We start from the raw sequence: 21,514 nt of genomic DNA, 5'->3' as shown, positions 1-21,514 counted from the left end.
GCCAAAAGACTTGAAAGGATTCTGATCCAATATCTCCCTTTTACACGGTTGGCAACTAAGGCCTGGAGAGATGAAGTGTTTTTGCCTAGTGCCTGACGGGAGACTCTTTAGAGCACAGACAGCAGGCTGTGTACACATCTGAGGAAGTTACAATGTCTAAGAAGAAATTGAGAATGTGGCAGAAGCATTTTTCCTCTCTAATTCCTGCTTTTTCCTGCACCTCAGTTAGAATGCTGGGAGCCCACAGGAGTAGCAAAAGCTTCTAATGTTCACCAGAATTTGGTTCTCCTTTTCCTTTGGGCAGAGAGTTAAAGTTTGCTTCATTGACTCCCCTGTAGTTAGAATCAAGTGAAGGAGTTGGGGCCTCTGAAATGGGCAGATGTACTTCTCGTCTAGTCCTGGTCTTTTAAGATATTCACGTATTCTCTCTCTCTGATCCATTACTGCCCAGAGGAAAATGAAATTGGAGACTTCAGTCTTAAGGGCTTAGTACAGCCCACAGATAGAGGAATCCTGCATCTTCTGCTGACGCCCATTGCACTGGGACTTGGGTGTGAAACAAACTTCTGGTCATTAAGCTTCTGAGACAAAGAGCGGTTGGGTGTTATAACGATTACTCTTATATAGCATAACTTATCCAGGGATAATCCAAAGACAGTAAGCGCAACTTAGTTTAAATGGTAATTACCATATTTAACTGAGGAGAAGAGCTGTAAATAGGAAAGAAGCCTTTGACCTCTGGCCATGGTCACTGCTGTATCTTGACCATCATCATCAAAGTCTCAGACTAACCTCTGCCTTGCTTCCTCTGCATTTTCAACCCCCACCCACTATACTGTCACATTAATATGTGTCCACAGGTGTTCTCCATCACTTGTTGGATGACTGACTGACTGCTTTTACAAAGCCATATACAATTTATTATTTTGATTCACAGATCCACTGAAAGAGCACTTGACCTTGAGCTCTATAACACATTCTTCCCATTAATCAACAGGCGTTCCCTATCATTGAGGGATATGTTCTGATACCTTATGGATTCCTCCAAAAAAGCTGTTCAGATACATCAATTTGAAATGTAGGAGAGATGGGTGACAAAGTCAATGGAGAGGTAGTTGCTGGATAAGTGAGCTTAAATAGTGATACACTTCTGTAGTGCAAAGTAAGACAATTGCACTTAGAAAAAACAGATAAAATATGCTTAATATCTTGAAAGGAAAGTGCTATTGTCAATTATAAAAGAATCCCTCCATAGATTTCTTAATAAGTCCACCACCCCATTAGTGTGCATTGACAAACAGTAGGCCTAACTCCCAATTGGTTGCTAGGTTTCCGTGCAATGTATTTGCATATGGAAATAGAGTGGGCTTATGCAAATATGACAGAAGGTGAAGAAGAATTAAAAGCTTCTTGATGAAAGTGAAAGAGGAGAGTGAAAATGTTGGCTTAAAACTCCATATTCAGAAAACTAAGGTCAAGGTATCTGGTCCCACCACTTCATAGCAAATAGATGGGGAAACAAAGGAAACAGTGTCAGACTTTATTTTGGGAGGCTCTAAAATCACTGCAGATAGTGACTGTAGCCATGATATTAAAAGATGCTTGCTCCTTGGAAGAAAAGCTATGATCAACCTAGACAGCATACTAAAAAGCAGAGACATTACTTTGCCAACAAAGGTCTGTCTAGTCAAAGCTATGGTTTTTCCAGTAGTCATGTATGGGTGTGAGAGTTGGACTGTAAAGAAAGCTGAGGGCTGAAGAATTGATGCTTTTGTACTGTGGTGTTGGAGAAGACTCTTGGAATCCCTTGGACTTCAAGGAGATCAAACTAGTCTATCCTAAAGGAAATTAGTCCTGAATATTCATTGGAGGACTAATGCTGAAGCTGAAGCTCCAATACTTTGGCCACCTGATGTGAAGAATTGACTCATTGGAAAAGACCCTGATGCTGGTAAAGATTGAAGGCATTAGGAGAAGGGGATGACAGAGGATGAGATGGTTGGATGGCATCACCAACTCAATGGACATGAGTTTGAGCAAGCTCTGGGAGTTGGTGATGGACAGGGAAGTCTGGCGTGCTGCAGTCCATGGGGTTGCAAAGAGTTGGACATGACTGAGTGACTGAACAGAATTGATGCAAATATCTGCATATTTGGCTGCCATGACATTGGCCTGGCAGAAGCCAGTATATCACTGTTGACTCACCATTTTACAATAATAACATCACCTTTTTTGTACAACATGTAATTGGTGTGTCTTCCAGACAACTCTCTCTGAGACTACCAAGGGGAAAAAAAAAGATTAGGAAGTCAGCATCTAAAAACTTAGTTAATTTCTCCTTATCTTTGTAAACACTCTTCTTGGAATATTATCCATAATGATCTTTTTTTTTTTTTCCCATCCCTGGTCAGGTAGATGTCCCATCCTAAGCTTCTCAACTCAGCTTCAGAGACAGAGATTAATTTTAATACTACAACAAGAACAATATAATCTGGAAGGGAAGTTTGTTGGTTTGCTGATGCCTCCAGTTTTGTCAATTACCAACTTATTTACAAGTCAAAATATAAACAGTGATGGATGCTTTTCATGGGAGTGCCTCAGCAGAGGGTCTGATCTGCACCTAGATGTCTGGAATGCCTTTCTGAATGTCCTTGATTGCTCAGAAACCCATTATAATCCCCGCCTTTGCCTTCAAGTTCTGTGCCGATGCCAGGCACACGGAGCTCAAGTGGGGCCAGTGAGTCAGTCTGGGAATAGCAGCAGATCATGTTCATTTTAATACCTGGTGGAGTTCAGAAGATGAGTTTCTTGCTTAGGAGCAGTCTTTGGGAGCACTTATATGCTGAGCAACTATCACGCCATCCTCCTTCTCCCTCTTTACCCTCTGGACATCACACTTAGCTGCATGTCACTTCATGGGTTAACAGGAGCAAGGGTTCTATGGGTAGACAGGAACCACATCCCATGGTCCAGACAATTGGCCAAATCCCTTAGGAAGCATTTCTGTCTTTCTCTCTAGAGTTCCTCTTCCTGCCAGCTGCCTTGACTTGCCCCTTTATTTTCCTTCTACTCTGCTCTAAACCCCAAGCCATCCTGTTCTTCCTCAGCTTGTATGTTTCTGACTAAAATACCAGGATGATTTCTAGAGAAATTATAAATATCGCGTGTTCCTCAAAGTATGCCTTGTGGGAGTGGGGCTTCTCAGCCTTTCTATCATGTGGCTTGTTAGAGTCTTCCCCCCACTGAAGTGGCTCCCATTCTATGTAGGCATGGGGCTGCGGGGAAAATGTGATTTCTCCATGCTGTTTCAGAAGCAATAAAGATTGATACATGGCTGCCCACTTGAAAGCCCAGCTGCCTCCTCATCTTCAATTTCAGCTTTCCTGTCTTGAGGCAGAGACTTCCTTGGGTCTCCCCAAAGTGGGAGATGCACAGTCCACAGAGCACCAGGACTGGATCCCATCAAGAACCGATTATGAATCTTGATTTATCATTCTTCCTGAACCCACCCAGACCAGTATTTCATGGGTATCAAGAACTGTGTTTATGTTTTTTTTCTTCTATATTCCTCATACTTAATACAAAGCTCAATGCATAAAAGGTACTCAGTAAATGGTTTTGAATGAACGAAACGTACTTGGTGTTGGTTGCATTTAGAGGGAAGTTGGGAAGGATTTTACTCTCTAATGGGCTACAAGTCATTGGCATACATTGTTGAGAGAGGTAATGCTTTGTCTATCTTGGGTGGTCTAAAAAATTGATAATAATAACAATGTGTGTTTTAATTGGATTTAAAATTTTCAAAGTATTTTCTTATAAAATATTTTATCTTTTTCCCCAACCCCATGAGATTTCAAGATGGATCACTGAGTTTGCAAGTGCTTCTGGCTGTTCAACAGTAGAGGCAGAACTGGTGCCTTGCCTTTTTAGAGTAAACTGGTGTAATTTTTCTGGTAATATGTGTTAAAAGCCTTAAGAGTGTAGATACACTTTGACTTACAAAATATACTTCTAGAAATTCATCACAAATGAACAGAGATATGAAAAAACAATTTTGTATACACACACACACACACACACAAATCCTCCCATGCTATTTATAAAAAAGAATATTGGGAAATCTAAATATCAAATCATAAAGGCTTATTTAACTAGATCGTGTGTGGTGTTAGTTGCTCAGTCGTGTCCGACTCTTCTGCGACACTGTAGACTGTAACCCACCAGGTTCCTTTATCCCTGGGATTCTCCAGGCAAGAAGACTGGAGTGGCTTGCCATTTCCTCCTGCAGGGGATTTTCCTGACCAAGTGATCGAACCCAGGTTCTCCTGCATTGCAGGCAGATTCTTTACCATCTGAGCCACCAGGAAAAATCATGGTATAGATATACAGCAAAATATTATTTAATCTTTAAAATAATGTGACTGAACTTTAATCATATGCAAATAAGTGGAAGAAATAAGATAACTGGGTACAGAAATTGGATGTGCTTGAGCTTAATCCTAACAATATGTGTTTCCACATGTGCACAGAAGAAAAACTGGGAATATACTTAACTATACGCACCCAGTATGTCTGCAGGGGTTATCTCTGGGAGGATGATTCTGAAATTATAAAATATTATTTCAGTAATAAAATATTACTAGAATACTTAAATAAAATAAAAAGTTACTACTTTCATAATTGAGGGAGAACACCTCAATAAAACTGTTAACACCATAAAAACAATCTCTTCATGAAAACCTGGCATTTTAGGGTGTAAATACATGGATGAAGTCCCCTTGAGGGTGGGGTACAGAAACTGCTTCTCTGTGTTGCAGCAAAATTTTCAGCTGTTGACAGCCAGCTTCCTAGTGTTAATCAGTGTGTGAGTCTGAGCACATGGCCCATCTCTTGGGCAGTAAAGATGGGTTTCAATAGTTTCTGAGGTCTTGCTCACATTGTTTTTAAGAACTTGCTCTGTTTCTCAGAACTCCATAACTACGTCCATCTTAGAGTTATTTAAAATCCCCAGGGGCAACTAGCCATTATTTGCCATTAAACTTCTAACAAGTGGATGAGAGGCAGTTTCATGGAAAAACTCCTTTTGTAGAGCCTCAAAGAAGGGTGGGGTCATCTTATTAAAATAGAGTTCAAGAAGTTCATTTGGGTTCTCTATGGAGAACTGGGTACTTGTTTTACCCTGGCCCTTCAGTTTCTGGGCATCCTTGGTATGAAAAGCAAGAGGAACTGGAACGTTGAAGTACAGAAAAGAGGGAAAGAAGGTGAAAAAAATGGGAGCATCTGAAAGTCCAAAGGGTGGTTAGGAAGAAGGGCAGCTGAAGGGTTCATGGGTTAAGCCTACAGCCAGAAATCTGAGCATCTCAGCATATCCTGAAACTATTTCTGGTGCCAGTCTCTCGCTCCCCTCACTTTGCTCCATCTTGTACCAGCACATCTTGTCTCTACATGATTTAATCACACATTCTCACTCTTGTACAATATGTTCTTTCAAACTTCTTCATTCAGAGCATCAAGGATACTTACCCAGCAGGATAATTACTTGTCTCTCTTACTGGCTCATATTTACTCTGTTTTATTCTTTTCTTTTTACTCATCTTCCCTCAGGAGACCTCTCTCGACAAAAAAGCCACCTGTCCAATCAAAGATGTAACAGCTAGAGACCTGAGCTGGCTGGATCTGCAGGGACAGCAAAAAGTACTCCCAGAGAAGACTCATTGAGAGAAAAAGGGAGGAGAATGGGAACCAAGATTGACCCTCTTCTAATGCATTTTCAGAAAACCTCAAGGTGAACCTAGTTTAGTGACTGGAACAACAATCCATTCACCCATTGAACCATCAGTCCATCCATCTATCCATTCATCCACCCATCCATCCACCTTCAAATGTCCACTGAGCATCTCTGAAGCACCAGGCATGAGCAGGGTCCTGAGAATATAGCCTTTTGTTAAAGCAATCTTCTTAGTACTCAGGCTGGTAGAGAAGAGAAAAGCTAGTAAAACATTCTAGTGTAAATGACACAAGTATTAACAAGGACTCCACAGGGGCCACGAGAGCCAACAGTGAGCAGATTTAACCTTCTCAAGAAGGTTCGGGCTTCCTTGGGGTGGTGCCTGAGGGATGATGAGGAGAAAGCCCCATTTGCTTCTCTGTTCACAGCCCTGCGTATAACTGGGCATGGCGGATGCTCCTGGTTGCTTCTCCAGCAACCATTTCCCCTTTGTTTTCACACACAGAGCTCAGTTTTGTCATCTATTAGCCGTCCAGTTCCAGAGAAAGAAGAGGTTATCAGTCTACAGGAACCATGGTAATCTAACTTTTCATTTTTCTGTGATTGGTTTAGGAATGGTTATCCCACCCAGTTCTGGCCACTGAGACATGGCAGAAATCTTCTGGGATCTACTGGTGAAGATGTTCTTCCTCCTTGGTCAAAAGAGAGAGTGAGGAGGAAAAGTCTCCCCAAATGGAAAGAGTCTGGGTCCTTGATGTTACTGTGAGTTGCTGAAGCAAAGCTGGGACTGGTTTTCTCAGGACTACTTTAGTGAGTGTTATATGCTCATTATTTAGCCCAGTTTTAGCCAGGCATCTGGCCTTGGGGGGAAAATTTCATCAAATGTTGGCATGGAAAGCTCAGTGGTCTAATTATATATGGGTGTGTTTTCAACACTAGTGGCTTACAGTTGGAAAAGGTTGACATTGGCTGGGAACTATTAGGATGATGCTATGAAGAGAAGAGACAAAGTAGCATGTGGCCAGGAGTATTGTGTTATTTGGGCACATTTAAAGTGATCCTTTCTTCACTATTGCTTTATATGTTTAATTATCATTTTGATTTTTTCTTTTCAGTTCTCTGGACAATGGCATATTTAGTGCTGGGACTCATTAGAAGTAAAAATCCAGTAATTACTCTGTCTTTTGATCTGTTGTTTGAGTGTGCATGCTCTGACAAAGGAAATATGGAATCTCACTGGTCATTTAGCCAGGTATATAAATGATTCCCACATCATGATACATTTTCTCAAATTTGAGAAAAATCATAAATATTTGGTACCAGCTATTAGATGTCCTATAAATAAACTCATCTGGTTCAGTTTTCTGGAGTCTTCTCTAGCAAACAAAATCCACCTGCATGTTTCAGGGTCTCGAACCATGGACTCAAAGTTTCAGGAGCCAAAAGAACTGTATCTTCCTGTGTCTCAGGCACAGGAAAACACAGTCAACAGCTCTGCTGCCTGGGCTGCCTTGAGCACCACTTCCTCTGATATTGTCTGGGAGGGTCTTCCGGGAAAAGTTCCTTCAGTGTTCTCAGTCTAGCCCTTTGTTTGGCTGTTCTCAGGGATCAATTGATAAAGAATCTGTCTGCCAATGCAGGAGATGGGGGTTTGATTCCTGGGTCAGGAAAATTCCCCTGTGATAGGAAATGGCAACGCACTCCAGTATTCTTACCTGGAGAATCCCCATGGACAGAGGAGCCTGGCAGGGTACAGACTATGGGGTCATAAAGAGTCAGACATGATGGAACACACCTCATGCATGGAAGGTTATTTGGTAACAAAGAGTCCATAAGATAGTCAGGGCTTGGGACTAGATGTGAACTGAGGCTGCTGCACGATCCAGGTGGAGACCACGTCCTTTGGAGCTGACACACTTATGGATCTGGACAGGTACAAAGTGACCCTAATCACCTGAGATGTGATGCAAGCAGCAGAAAGTGGTGTCTAGAGCTGGTTCTGCTCTTTCTCAGTCAGATTGATTTTGGCCCATCTCTTCCCCTTTCTGAGAGAAATTTCTACTAATAGAGAGGGTTCAGAGGCTCCCATCTGTCTGTCTTTCCTCAGTCCATTATTGTGAGGATGAGATGATTGGAGATTATGAAGGTACTCCATGGGACTGCCAGTGCTATTTATATACAGGCGAAACAACCAATCAGATTCCATATTTCCTTTGCCAGTTCGTGCACATGTCCAAAGACAGCTATGCAGAGTAATTACTGGATTTTCACTTTTAATGAGTCCCAGTAGTCAATAAGGAGTGGATGCTCCCCAGATCCTCCATGTCCCTCAGAGTTTGTGAGCAGAGCTCTAAGTCTGGATGGAGAAGGTGCTCCTTTCTCCCTGAATGTCTTGATTTAGGAACTCTCAAACATCCTTGCTTTAGGACTCTTGGATACTGAGGGGCTGCTCTGTGCTACCTGGTGATGATCTCCTTTTGGCTGGGAGCCCGGTGACTCCTGTGACCCTCTCAGTTCAGGATTCAGGACAGGGTCTCTTGGTTCACAAGGAACCACAGACCCCAGGGGCCCATAGAGTAGAGGCAATAGGGCCCAAAGCCCATGCCAGTCACTCCATTATTTGCTGGTGTCAACACCAAGAGCTTTGTGGTAGGGTGGATGAACATTTGCTCAGGGCTGGACCCTTGGCAAAGCAAACACAGTTGGCCTTTGGTGAATTTTTGCTTTCTCTTTGACCTTCTGTTCTCTCTCTGACTCTTTTTTGTCCTTCCCTACACAGCTGGTGATTTCAGGCTCCTCTGGTTCCCAGAACTCTGCACTGGCAGTACTAGCAAATTCAGAGGAAAGTGGCACAAGACTTTCGACAATGATGGAAAAGATCTATGTATTCTCTTTCCAATATGGCAGCCACAGCCATATGTGACTGTCGAACGTTTGAAAGGTGGCCAGTGTGACTAAGGAACCGAATTTTTAATATGATTTAATTTTAATGAACTTACATTAAAATGGCCGCATGAAGCCAGTGGCTAGTGTATTGAACTGTGCAGGAGTGGAGTTCAGTACCTCAGTCATTTCAGTCCTTCCACTCTCATCACAATTAATCTGTTCTACTGACGATGGATAAAGAAGACATAGTACAGGACTTCCCTGGTGGTCCAGTAGTAAAGAATCTGCCTGCCGAGGCTGGGGATCAATCCCTAGTCCAGGAAGATCCCACAATGCCCACGGGGCAACTACTAAGCCTATGTGCCACAACTCCTGAGTCTGAGCTCTAGAGCCTGTGCTCCATGGCAAGAGAAGCCATTGCAATGAGAAGCCTGCACACTGCAACAAAGAGTAGTCCCCGCTCGTCGCAACTAGAGAAAGCCTGCACGTAGCAACAAAGACCCAGCACAGCCAAAAATAAGTAAATAAATAAATAAAAATAAAAAATTTAAAAAACATGTAACACAAATGTACCATGGACTGATACTCAATCACTAAAAAGAATGAAATAATGCCATTTGCAGTAACATGGATGCAACTAGAGATGATCATACTAAATGGAGTAAGTCAGAAAGAGAAAGACAAATATCGTATGATATCATTTACACATGGAATCTAAAATATGACACAAATGAACCTATCAACAAATCAGAAACAGCCTCCTGGACACAGAAAACAGACTTGTGGTTGCCAAGGGAGAGGGGGTTGGGGGAAGGATGGAGTGGAAGGTTGGGGTTAGTGGATGTAAGCTATTATATATAGAATGGATAAACAACAAGGTTCTACTGTATAGCACATGGAATTATATTCAACATCCTATGATAATCCCTAGTGAAAAAGAATATAAAAAGAATATATATATATAAATATATATATAATCACTTTGCTAAACAGCAGAAATTAACACAACATTGTACATCAAAATTCCTACCAGTAAATTAAAATCTTACTCCTATTAGGTAAATGTGTAGGTTTTCCACAATGCCATACTTTAGTCAACACAGAGGCTCAAATGACAGGCATTTGAAGGACTCTGGCATGCAAGTCCAGTAGGTGAAAAGATTATAGGTTTAGAGCTTTAGATTCACTTCAAAGTATCCTATGGACAGACACATCCTCCCCGGTGCCCTGGGCTGCTCTGAAGTTCCTGCTAGTCTCGTAAAGCCTGGAGAGAGTTAAGGTTAAAGCTGTGTAGATGGGAGCCTGGGAAAGAACTGGAGGTGGAAGGGTTGAAATGGGCAGAGCCCAAAGAATGCCAAGATCTTGCAAAAGAACCTGGCATGCCCTTCAGAGTGGCATTCTGTTCCACCCTGGGTGGGGAGGTGTCAGAGAAAGGTTGTTAGGGAGAGATCACTGACATGGGGACAGGATTGAAGGGTTAATAGTTTGAAAAGACCAGAAACCATACTAAAGGCCACAAAATGGACTGTGGCCCTTGCAGTGGGGTCACAGATGGGAATTGGAATTCTACTCTTAATTCCAATCCTCCCTTTTATTTTCTTCTGAATTCTTTTCTGAACATTGCTTTTTAAGATGTTCCTTTCACCCTGAAACTGAGCAGCATTTCTGTTTCTCTTGGACAACCATGGGACAGCTCTCAAGTTCTTGCCTGTGTTTTCAGATACCTACTGCATCAGAAGCCAACACTTTCATGTCAAATACTAGGTTGGGTGAAGGGTAAGGATAATGAGGGGTGGATGCGCTTTATATTTATAAACGGGCTTCCCAGGTGGCTCAGTGGTAAAGAACTTGTATACCAATTCAGGAGATGTAAGAGACTTGTGTTTGATCCCTGGGTTAGGAAGATCCCCTGGAGGAGGGCATGGCAACCCTCTCCAGTATTCTTGTCTGCAGAATCCCGTGGACAAAGGAGCCTGCTGAGCTACAGTCCATACAGTCGCAAAGAGTCAGATGTGACTGAAGTGACTTAGCATGCATGCACATACATATAAACAAAAACAGTCACCATTCCCCCCACCCACTGCGCCCCACCTCAGATCACGCTGTGCTTTTCTGGACCTCCAGAAATATGGAAGATAAGGGTTGCTCAAGTGTTCAGTGTTACCCTTCCCTCTCTCATTTGTCTTTTACTCAACCAAATCTCAGGAGGCATTTGGCATCAAGGAGCAGAAGCCTTGGAAGAAGAAACTCTGAGAAGCCCACAGTCTGGCTGGGTTGCAATGTTACCAAGTATTCCTGGACTTTCAGCCACAGGGTCTTGTTGTGCGGAAGCATTTTGACAACTCATGGCATCTCCTTCTCCAAGTCCTTGCTGATGTCTATTCTCTGAACACTATTGATTTCAATCTACTTGCATGAAAAATATAAGTTCTTGCTGGGCCAAGGTAACTAAGAGCAGGGCTTTTCCACTGGTGGGCACAGGTTGGGGGGGTAGTGTGGATTTTGCTTCCTCCAACCCAGGGGACATTTCACAATGTCTGGAAATATGATTTTATTGTCACTGCTTGAGGGGGGGAATTTGTCCTCTCTGGAACCTTAGTCAACATCTGAAGACATGGTTGATCATTACAAGTGGGGTGAGGGGAAGAATATTGCCATTTGTTGGGTGGAATCTAGGGGTGCTGCCAAGCATGCTACAACACACAAAAGAGCCCCACAACAAAGAATTATCCGTTCTAGAGTGTCAACAGTGTTAAAAGTAAGAAACTCTGGCCCGGAGGGAAAGTCCAGGCTGGATTTCTGACACTGAAGCATCAGAAGGTGAGAGTCACTCAGTTGTGTCTGACTCTTTGCAACCCCATGGCCTGATTCTCTAGGCCAGAATTCTGGAGTGGGTAGCCTTTCCCTTCTCCAGGAGATCTTCCTAACCCAGGGATTGAACCCAGGTATCCCAATTTGCAGGCGGATTCTTTACCAGCTGACCCATAAGGGAAGCCCAAGAATACTGGAGTGGGTAGCCTGTCCCTTCTCAGAGTGGATCTTCCCAACCCAGGAATCGAACCAGGGTCTCCTACATTGCAGGAAGATTCTTTACCAACTGAGCTGTCAGGGAAGCATCAGATGGTCCTCAAAAGACCATCATTCTGAATGTTGGAAGACTAGTTAAGTATCCTGGGGTAGATTTAGGATATTGTAGGATAATTTTGGCCAGAATTCTCATCTATTCATGACTTCAGTTCAGTTCAGTCACTCAGTCGTGTCCGACTCTTTGCGACCCCATGAATCGCAGCACTCCAGGCCTCCCTGTCCATCACCAACTCCTGGGGTTCACCCAAATTTATGTCCATCAAGTCAGTGATGCCATCCAGCCATCTCATCCTCTGTCGTCCCCTTCTCCTCCTGCCCCCAATCCCTCCCAGCATCAGAATCTTTCCAAATGAGTCAACTCTTTGCATGAGGTGGACAAAGTATTGGAGTTTCAGCTTCAGCATCAGTCCTTTCAATGAACACCCAGGACTGATCTCCTTTAGGAAGGACTGCTTGGATCTCCTTGCAGTCCAAGGGATTCGCAAGAGTCTTCTCCAACACCACAGTTCAAAAGCATCAATTCTTTGCTGCTCAGCTTTCTTCACAGTCCAACTCTCACATCCATACATGACCACAGGAAAAACCATAGCCTTGACTAGACAGACCTTTGTTGGCAAAGTAATGTCTCTGCTTTTCAACATGCTATCTAGGTTGGTCATAATTTTCCTTCCAAGGAGTAAGCGTCTTTTAATTTCATACCTGCAGTCACCATCTGCAGTGATTTTGGAGCCCCCCAAAATAAAGTCTGACACTGTTTCCACTGTTTCCCCATCTATTTCCCATGAAGTGATGGGACCAGATGCCATGATCTTCGTTTTCTGAATGTTGAGCTTTAAGCCAACTTTTCCAGTCTCCTCTTTCACTTTCATCAAGGGGCTTTTTAGTTCCTCTTCACTTTCTGTCATCAGGGTAGTGTCATCTGCATATCTGAGGTTATTGATATTTCTCCCAGCAATCTTGATTCCAGCTTGTGCTTCTTCCAGCCCAGCATTTCTCATGATATACTCTGCATATAAGTTAAATAAACAGGGTGTCAATATACAGCCTTGACGTACTCCTTTTCCTATTTGGAACCAGTCTGTTGTTCCATGTCCAGTTCTAACTCTTGTTTCCTGACCTGCATATAGGTTTCTCAAGAGGCAGGTCAGGTGGTCTGGTATTCCCATCTCTTTCAGAATTTTCCAGTTTATTTTGATCCACACAGTCAAAGGCTTTGGCATAGTCAATAAAGCAGAAATAGATGTTTTTCTGGAACTCTCTTGCTTTTTCCATGATCCAGTGGATATTGGCAATTTGATCTCTGGTTCCTCTGCCTTTCTAAAACCAGCTTGAACATCTGGAAGTTCACGGTTCATGTATTGCTGAAGCCTGGCTTGGAGAATTTTGAGCATTACTTTACTAGCGTGTGAGATGAGTGCAATTGTGCGGTAGTTTGAGCATTCTTTGGCATTGCCTTTCTTTGGGATTGGAATTAAAACTGACCTTTTCCAGTCCTGTGGCCACTTCTGAGGTTTCCAAATTTGCTGGCATATTGAGGGCAGCACTTTCACAGCATCATCTTTCAGGGTTTGTAATAGCTCACCTGGAATCCCATCACCTCCACTAGCTTTGTTCGTAGTGATGCTTTCTAAGGCCCACTTGACTTCACATTCCAGGATGTCTGGCTCTACGTCAGTCATCACACCATCGTGATTATCTGGTTCATGAAGATCTTTTTTGTACAGTTCTTCTGTGTATTCTTGCCACCTCTTCTTAATATCTTCTGCTTCTGTCAGGTCCATACCATTTCTGTCCTTTATCAAGCCCATCTTTGCATGAAATGTTCCCTTGGTATCTCTAATTTTCTTGAAGAGATCTCTAGTCTTTCCCCTTCTGTTGTTTTCCTCTATTTCTTTGCATTGATCGCTGAGGAAGGCTTTCTTATCTCTTCTTGCTATTCTTTGGAACTCTGCATTCAGATGTTTATATCTTTCCTTTTCTCCTTTGCTTTTCGCTTCTCTTTTTTTCACAGCTATTTGTAAGGCCTCCCCAGACAGCCATTTTGCTTTTTTGCATTTCTTTTCCATGGGGATGGTCTTGATCCCTGTCTCCTGTACAATGTCACAAACCTCATTCCATAGTTCATCAGGCACTCTATCAAATCTAGTCCCTTAAATCTATTTCTCACTTCCACTGTATAATCATAAGGGATTTGATTTAGGCCATACCTGAATGGTCTAGTGGTTTCCCCTACGTTCTTCAATTTAAGTCTGAATTTGGCAATAAGGAGTTCAAGATCTGAGCCACAGTCAGCTCCCGGTCTTGTTTTTGCTGACTGTATAGAGCTTCTCCATCTTTGGATGCAAAGAATATAATCAATCTGATTTTGGTGTTGACCATCTGGTGATGTCCATGTGTAGAGTCTTCTCTTGTGTTGTTGGAAGAGGGTTTTGCTATGACCAGTGTGTTCTCTTGGCAAAACTCTATTAGCCTTTGCCCTGCTTCATTCCGTATTCCAAGGCCAAATTTGCCTGTTAACCAAAGTGTTTCTTGACTTCCTACTTTTGCATTCCAGTCCCCTATAATGAAAAGGACACCTTTTTTGGGTGTTAGTTCTAAAAGGTCTTGTAGATCTTCATAGAACCGTTCAACTTCAGCTTCTTCAGCATTACTGGTTGGGGCATAGGCTTGTATTACTGTGATATTGAATGGTTTGCCTTGGAAATGAACAGAGATCATTCTGTCTTTTTTGAGATTGCATCCAAGTACTGCATTTCGGACTCTTTTGTTGACCATGATGGCTACTCCATTTCTTCTAAGGGATTCCTGCCCACAGTACTAGATATAATGGCCATCTGAGTTAAATTCACCCATTCCAGTCCATTTTAGTTCACTGATTCCTAAAATGTCGACGTTCACTCTTGCCATCTCCTGTTTGACCACTTCCAATTTGCCTTGATTCATGGACCTAACATTCCAGGCTCCTATGCAATATTGGTCTTTACAGCATTGGACCTTGCTTCTATCACCAGTCACATAAACAACTGGGTATTGTTTTTGCTTTGGCTCCATCCCTTTAGTCTTTCTGGAGTTATTTCTCCACTGATCTCCAGTAGCATATTGGGCACCTACCGACTTGGGGAGTTCCTCTTTCAGTATCCTATCATTTTGCCTTTTCATACTGTTCATGGGGTTCTCAAGGCAAGAATGCTGAAGTGGTTTGCCATTCCCTTCTCCAATGGACCATATTCTGTCAGACCTCTCCACCATGACCCACCTGTCTTGGGTGGCCCCACACAGCATGGCTGAGTTTCACTGAGTTAGACAAGGTTGTGGTCCATGTGATCAGATTGACTAGTTTTCTGTGATTATGGTTCCAGTGTGTCTGCCCTCTGATGCCCTCTCGCAACACCTACTGTCAGTTTCATATTTTCATGAGTCCTTAATTTCCTCTGAAAGAGAGAGTGCATCCTCAGGGTGACACGTGTCAAACTGGTCTCCAAGGGTAGGTTCCATTTTACTGTAGTGTATACAGAGGGAGATTTGGTTCCTCCATTTGTCAAATGGACTCAATACTTCATGACCTATTTATCAGGTCATGAAGCATTATCAGATACCAGTTGGGCCTGGTATCTGAGGGAGATGGAACTGGAGCATGGTATATGAGTTGGTATGAAGAGGGAACATGTGAGTTAAGTACTTCTATCTGACTCCAATTCCAAAATGGCAATAGGATATTGTAGGTGGGGAGAGGGAACCAGTAACTTGTGAGATCCAAGTTAGCAGATTGTGCCTGGTGCTCAGTGAGTCATGGGGCCATGAAGTGACTTTCCTTGTTGGTAGTGGATGGGGGAGTTGCAGAGCCCAGCATGTATCAGTCTTTCCGTAAGTACTGTCAGTGGGTTGGGAGGATATGCAGCTGTTACAATATTCAGGGGCTGAAAGGGGGACAGAAAGCCACGGCAAGAATTTATGCAAAGGGAATTCCCTGGTGGTCCAGAGGCTAAGACTCTGTGCTTCCAACAAAGGATGCCCGGGTTTGATCCCTGGCAGGAGAACTAGATCCCACATGCTGCAACTAAGAATTCACATGCTGCAACAAGAACTAGGTGAAGCCAAATAAATAAATAAATATATATTTAAAAAAATTTATGCAGAGCTTCTTGGGAAAATAAAAGCAAACATGATACTTCTTTTTTTTCTGATTTTATAAGAATAAAACAGTCGTGGGCATTCCTAAGATGGTGGAGGAATAGGACAGGGAGATCACTTTCTCCCCCACAAATTCATCAAAAGAACATTTGAAAGTTGAGTAAATTCCACAAAACAACTTCTGAATGCAGGCAGAGGACATCAGGCACCCAGAAAAGCAGCCCATTGTCTTTGAAAGGAGGTAGGAAAAAATATAAAAGATAAAAAGAGAGACAAAAAAGGTAGGGACGGAGCTCTGTCCCAGGAAGGGAGTCTTAAAAAAGAGAGTAGTTTCCAAACACCAGGAAACACTCTTGCTGCCGAGTCTGTGGCAAGCCTTGGAACCACAGGGAGCAACATAACCGGGAGGAAAAATAAATAAATAATTAAAACCCACAGATTATGTGCCCAATGGTAACTCCTCTAGCAGAGAAGCAGCACAGACGCTTGCACCCACCACTACCAAGTAGGGGCTGGGCAGGGAGGCGCAGGCTGCATTGCTTAGAGTAAGGACCGGCCTGAATGCCCCAAGGGAGATCTGAGGGAACTAACGTGGGCTAGCAAACCAGACTGTGGGATAGCTACCACATGAAAAGCCCTAAACCTAAGACACTGCCAGGGCTGCTCACAGAACAAAGGACTGACAAGAGCTACACGAAAAGCCCTAACCTAAGACATGGGGTTGCACAGAGTTGGACACGACTGAAGGGAGTTAGCAGGAGCAGCAGCAGCAAGACACCGTCAGGCCCCCTCACAAAACAAAGGACTGAGCAGAGCAGGCGAGGGCAGCCAGAGCCAGAAGGGGGCAATCGTGGCCCCAGAGAGGCATTATCTACCAAACTGCAAGCAGGCTTCGTTGCAAACCAAGACTTCTTGGAATTCTGGATGGTCAACATCTGCAAGAGAAGGTGCACTGGTTGTATACCCATAAAACTGAGCGGCAGGGACAGGGGGAGGTGATAAGTCGCAGCGACCGTGCTCGCCAAACACCTGGTCACCTGAGCTGCTCAGACCTGGGAAGGGCACAAAACTCAGGCCCAATCGAGTCTGTGCCTTTGAGGACTACCCGAGTGCCTGAACCTGAGCGGCTTAGACCTGGGAAGTGCACGCAACCCAGGGCCGGCCTCAGACAGTTCCTGGCAGAGCAACCTAGAGCCTAAGCAGTGTAGACAGGGGAAGCACACACGCTGTGAGTGGGGGCAAACCCAGGGTGGCTGAGACACTGAGAGTACACACTAGTGTTATTTGTTTGCAGCGTCCCTCCCTTCCTACAGCACGACTGAACAAGTGAACCTAAAAAAGCGTCCACCACCACCCTCTTGTGTCAGGGCGGAAATTAGACACTGAATAGACCAGCAAACAGAAGATGCTAAAACAGAGGGAACCTCCTTGGAAGTGACAGGTGCAATAGATTAAAACCCTGTAGTTAGTACTGACTACATAGGACGGGGCCTATAGATCTTGAGAAATATAAGCCAGGTCAAGGAACTATCCAAAAATGAACTGACCCCACACTGCCCACAACAACACCAGAGAGAGTCCTAGATATATTTTTATTATTTTTACTATCATTCTTTAATTAAATTTTTTTTAATTTTTAAGTCCTCTATTACTCTTTTAATTTTCATTTTTATAACCTATTACTTTGCAAAAAAAAAAAAAAAAAAAAGAAGAGAGGGACCCTATTTTTTAAAGCAAATGTCATATATACATATTTTATAATTTTTGTGACTTTTTTTTCTTTAATAATGAATTTTTAAAAATCCAACCTCTACTCTAGATTTTTAATCTTTGCTTTTTGGTATTTGCTATCAATTTTGTACCTTTAAGAGCCCAGTCTTCAGTACCCATTTTTACTTGGGAGTGAGATTACTGGCTTGACTGCTCTCTCCCCCTTTGGACTCTCCTTTTTCTCCACCAGGTCGCCTATATCTCCTCCCTCCCGCTTCTCTTCTCTACCCAACTATGTGAATCTGTGTGTTCTGGACAGTGGAGAACACTTAGGGAACTGATTACTGGCTGGATCTGTCTCTCTCCTTTTGATTCCCCCCTTTATCCTCCTGGCCACCTCTGTCTCCTTCCTCCCTCTTCTTTTTTCTGTATACTCCGTGAACATCTGTGAGTGGTCCAGACTGTGGAGAGTACATAAGGAAGTGATTACTGGCTAACTTGCTCTCTCCACTTTTGATTCCACCTCATCTCATCCTGGTCACCTCTATCTCCCTCTTCCCTCTTCTCATCTCCATGTAACTCTGTGAACCTCTCTGAGTGTCCCTCTCTGTGGAGAAACTTTTCATCTTTAACCTAGATGTTTTATCAATGGTGCTGTATAGATGGAGAAGTCTTGAGGCTACTGTAAAAATAAGACTGAAAACCAGAAGCAGGAGGCTTAAGTTCAAATCCTGAGAACATCAGAGAACTCCTGACTCCAGGAAACATTAATCAACAGGAGCTCATCAAACGCCTCCATACCTGCACTGAAACCAAGCACCACCCAAGGGCCAACAAATTCCAGAGCAAGACATACCACACAAATCCTCCAGCAGCACAGGAACATAGCCCTGAGCTTCAATATACAGGCTGCCCAAAGTCACTCCAAACTCATTGACATCTCATAACTCATTACTGGACACTTCATTGCACTCCAGAGAGAAAAAATCCAGCTCTATCCACCAGAACACCGACACAAGCTTCCCTAACCAGGAAACCTTGACAAGCCACCTGTACAACCCCACCCACAGCGAGGAAACTCCACAATAAAGAGAACTCCACAAACTGCCAGAATACAGAAAGGCCACCCCAAACACAGCAATATAAACAAGATGAAGAGACAGAGGAATACCCAGCAGGTAAAGGAACAGGATAAATGCCCACCAAACCAAACAAAAGAGGAAGAGATAGGGAATCTACCCGATAAAGAATCCCAAATAATGATAGTGAAAATGATCCAAAATCTTGAAAACAAGATGTAATCACAGATAAATAGCCTGGAGACAAGGATTGAGAAGATGCAAGAAAGGTTTAGCAAAGACTTAGAAGAAATAAAAAAGAGTCAATATATAATGGATAATGCAATAAATGATATCAAAAACACTCTGGAGGGAACAAATAGTAGAATAACGGAGGCAGAAGATAGGATTAGTGAGGTAGAAGGTAGAATGGTAGAAATAAATGAATCAGAGAGGAAAAAAGAAAAACGAATTAAAAGAAATGAGGACAATCTCAGAGACCTCTGGAGCAATGTTAAACGCCCCAACATTCGAATCATAGGAGTCCCAGAAGAAGACAAAAAGAAAGACCATGAGAAAATACTTGAGATAATAGTTGAAAACTTCCCTAAAATGGGGAAGGAAATAATCACCCAAGTCCAAGAAACCCAGAGAGTCCCAAACAGGATAAACTCAAGGCGAAACATCCCAACACACATATTAATCAAATTAACAAAGATCAAACACAAAGAACAAATATTAAAAGCAGCAAGGGAAAAACAACAAATAACACACAAAGGGATTCCCATAAGGATAACAGCTGATCTTTCAATAGAAACTCTTCAGGCCAGAAGGGAATGGCAGGACATATTTAAAGTGATGAAAGAAAACAACCTATAGCCCAGATTACTGTACCCAGCAAGGATCTCATTCAAATATGAAGGAGAAATCAAAAGCTTTACAGACAAGCAGAAGCTGAGAGAATTCAGCACCACCAAACCAGCTCTCCAACAAATGCTAAAGGTTCTTCTCTAGATAGGAAACACAGAAAGGGTGTATAAACTCAAACCCAAAACAATAAAGTAAATGGCAATGGGATCATACTTATCAATAATTACCTTAAAAGTAAATGGGTTGAATGCCCCAACCAAACGACAAAGACTGGCTGAATGGATACAAAAACAAGACCCTTATATATGTTGTCTACAAGAGACTCACCTCAAAACAAAGGACACATACAGACTGAAAGTCAAGGGCTGGAAAAAGATATTCCACAGAAATAGAGACCAAAAGGAAGCAGGAGTAGCAATACTCATATCAGATAAAATAGACTTTAAAACAAAGGCTGTGAAAAGAGACAAATAAGGACACTGCATAATGATCAAAGGATCAATTTAAGAAGAAGATATAACAATTATAAATATATATGCACCAAACATAGGAGCACCACTATATGTAAGACAAATGCTAACAAGTATGAAAGGGGAAATTAACAATAACACAGTAATAGTGGGAGACTTTAATACCCCACTCACACCTATGGATAGATCAACTAAACAGGATCAACTAAACAGAAAATTAACAAGGAAACACAAACTTTAAATGATACAATAGACCAGTTAGACCTAATTGATATCTATAGGACATTTCACCCCAAAACAATGAATTTCACCTTTTTCTCAAGCGCACATGGAACCTTCTCCAGGATAAGTCACATCCTGGGCCATAAATCTAGCCTTGGTAAATTAAAAAAAAAAATGAAATCATTCCAAGCATCCTTTCTGACCACAATGCAGGAAGATTAGATCTCAATTACAGGAGAAAAACTATTAAAAATGCCAACATATGGAGGCTGAACAACACGCTGCTGAATAACCAACAAATCACAGAAGAAATCAAAATCAAAAAAACCAACAAATCAAAAAAGAAATCAAAATATGCATAGAAACGAATGAAAATGAAAACACAACAACCCAAAACCTGTGGGACACTGTAAAAGCAGTGCTAAGGGGAAGGTTCATAGCAATACAGGTATACCTCAAGAAACAAGAAAAAAGTCAAATAAATAACCTAACTCTACACCTAAAGCAACTAGAAAAGGAAGAAATGAAGAACCCCAGGGTTAGTAGAAGGAAAGAAATCTTAAAAATTAGGGCAGAAATAAATGCAAAAGAAACAAAAGAGACCATAGCAAAAATCAAAGCCAAAAGCTGGTTCTTTGAGAGGATAAATAAAATTGACAAACCATTAGCCAGACTCATTAAGAAACAAAGGGAGAAAAATCAAATCAATAAAATTAGAAATGAAAATGGAGAGATCACAACAGACAACACAGAAATACAAAGGATCATAAGAGACTACTATCAGCAATTATATGCCAATAAAATGGACAACTTGGAAGAAATGGATAAATTCTTAGAAAAGTACAACTTTCCAAAACTGAACCAAGAAGAAATAGGAAATCTTAACAGACCCATCACAAGCATGGAAATTGAAACTGTAATCAGAAATCTTCCAGCAAACAAAAGCCCAGGTCCAGGTGGCTTCACAGCTGAATTCTACCAAAATTTAGAGAAGAGCTAACACCTATCCTACTCAAACTCTTCCAGAAAATTGCAGAGGAAGGTAAACTTCCAAACTCATTCTATGAGGCCACCATCACCCTAATACCAAAACCTAACAAAGATGCCTCAATAAAAGAAAACTACAGGCCAATATCACTGATGAACATAGATGCAAAAATCCTTAACAAAGTTCTAGCAATCAGAATCCAACAACACATTAAAAAGATCATACATCATGACCGAGTGGGCTTTATCCCAGGGATGCAGGATTTTTCAATATCCACAAATCAATCAATGTAATACACTACATTAGCAAATGGAAAAATAAAAGCCATATGATTATCTCAATAGATGCAGAGAAAGCCTTTGAC

At 42.2% G+C, this 21,514-nt stretch overlaps 1 protein-coding gene across 7 annotated transcripts in view; it reads right to left on the bottom strand.

Moving 5' to 3' along the window:
* Positions 1 to 21,514, bottom strand: part of PRLR (prolactin receptor) — a 192,905-nt gene that overhangs the window by 46,622 nt on the left and 124,769 nt on the right. For 2 of the 7 annotated variants that reach the window (XM_070774774.1, XM_019983032.2), the window contains exon 3: positions 4,564 to 4,601. The exons of the other annotated variants lie outside the window; for them this stretch is intronic. The gene's annotated coding sequence lies outside the window, so the exon portion shown is untranslated. The remainder of the gene's footprint in view (positions 1 to 4,563; positions 4,602 to 21,514) is intronic. 7 annotated transcript variants of the gene reach the window in all.

This window comes from Bos indicus, chromosome 20 (assembly GCF_029378745.1).
Source record: "Bos indicus isolate NIAB-ARS_2022 breed Sahiwal x Tharparkar chromosome 20, NIAB-ARS_B.indTharparkar_mat_pri_1.0, whole genome shotgun sequence".
Classification (NCBI taxonomy): domain Eukaryota; kingdom Metazoa; phylum Chordata; class Mammalia; order Artiodactyla; family Bovidae; genus Bos; species Bos indicus.
Note: the sequence above shows the minus strand (reverse complement) of the source record. Positions and strands in the feature narration are given on the sequence as shown.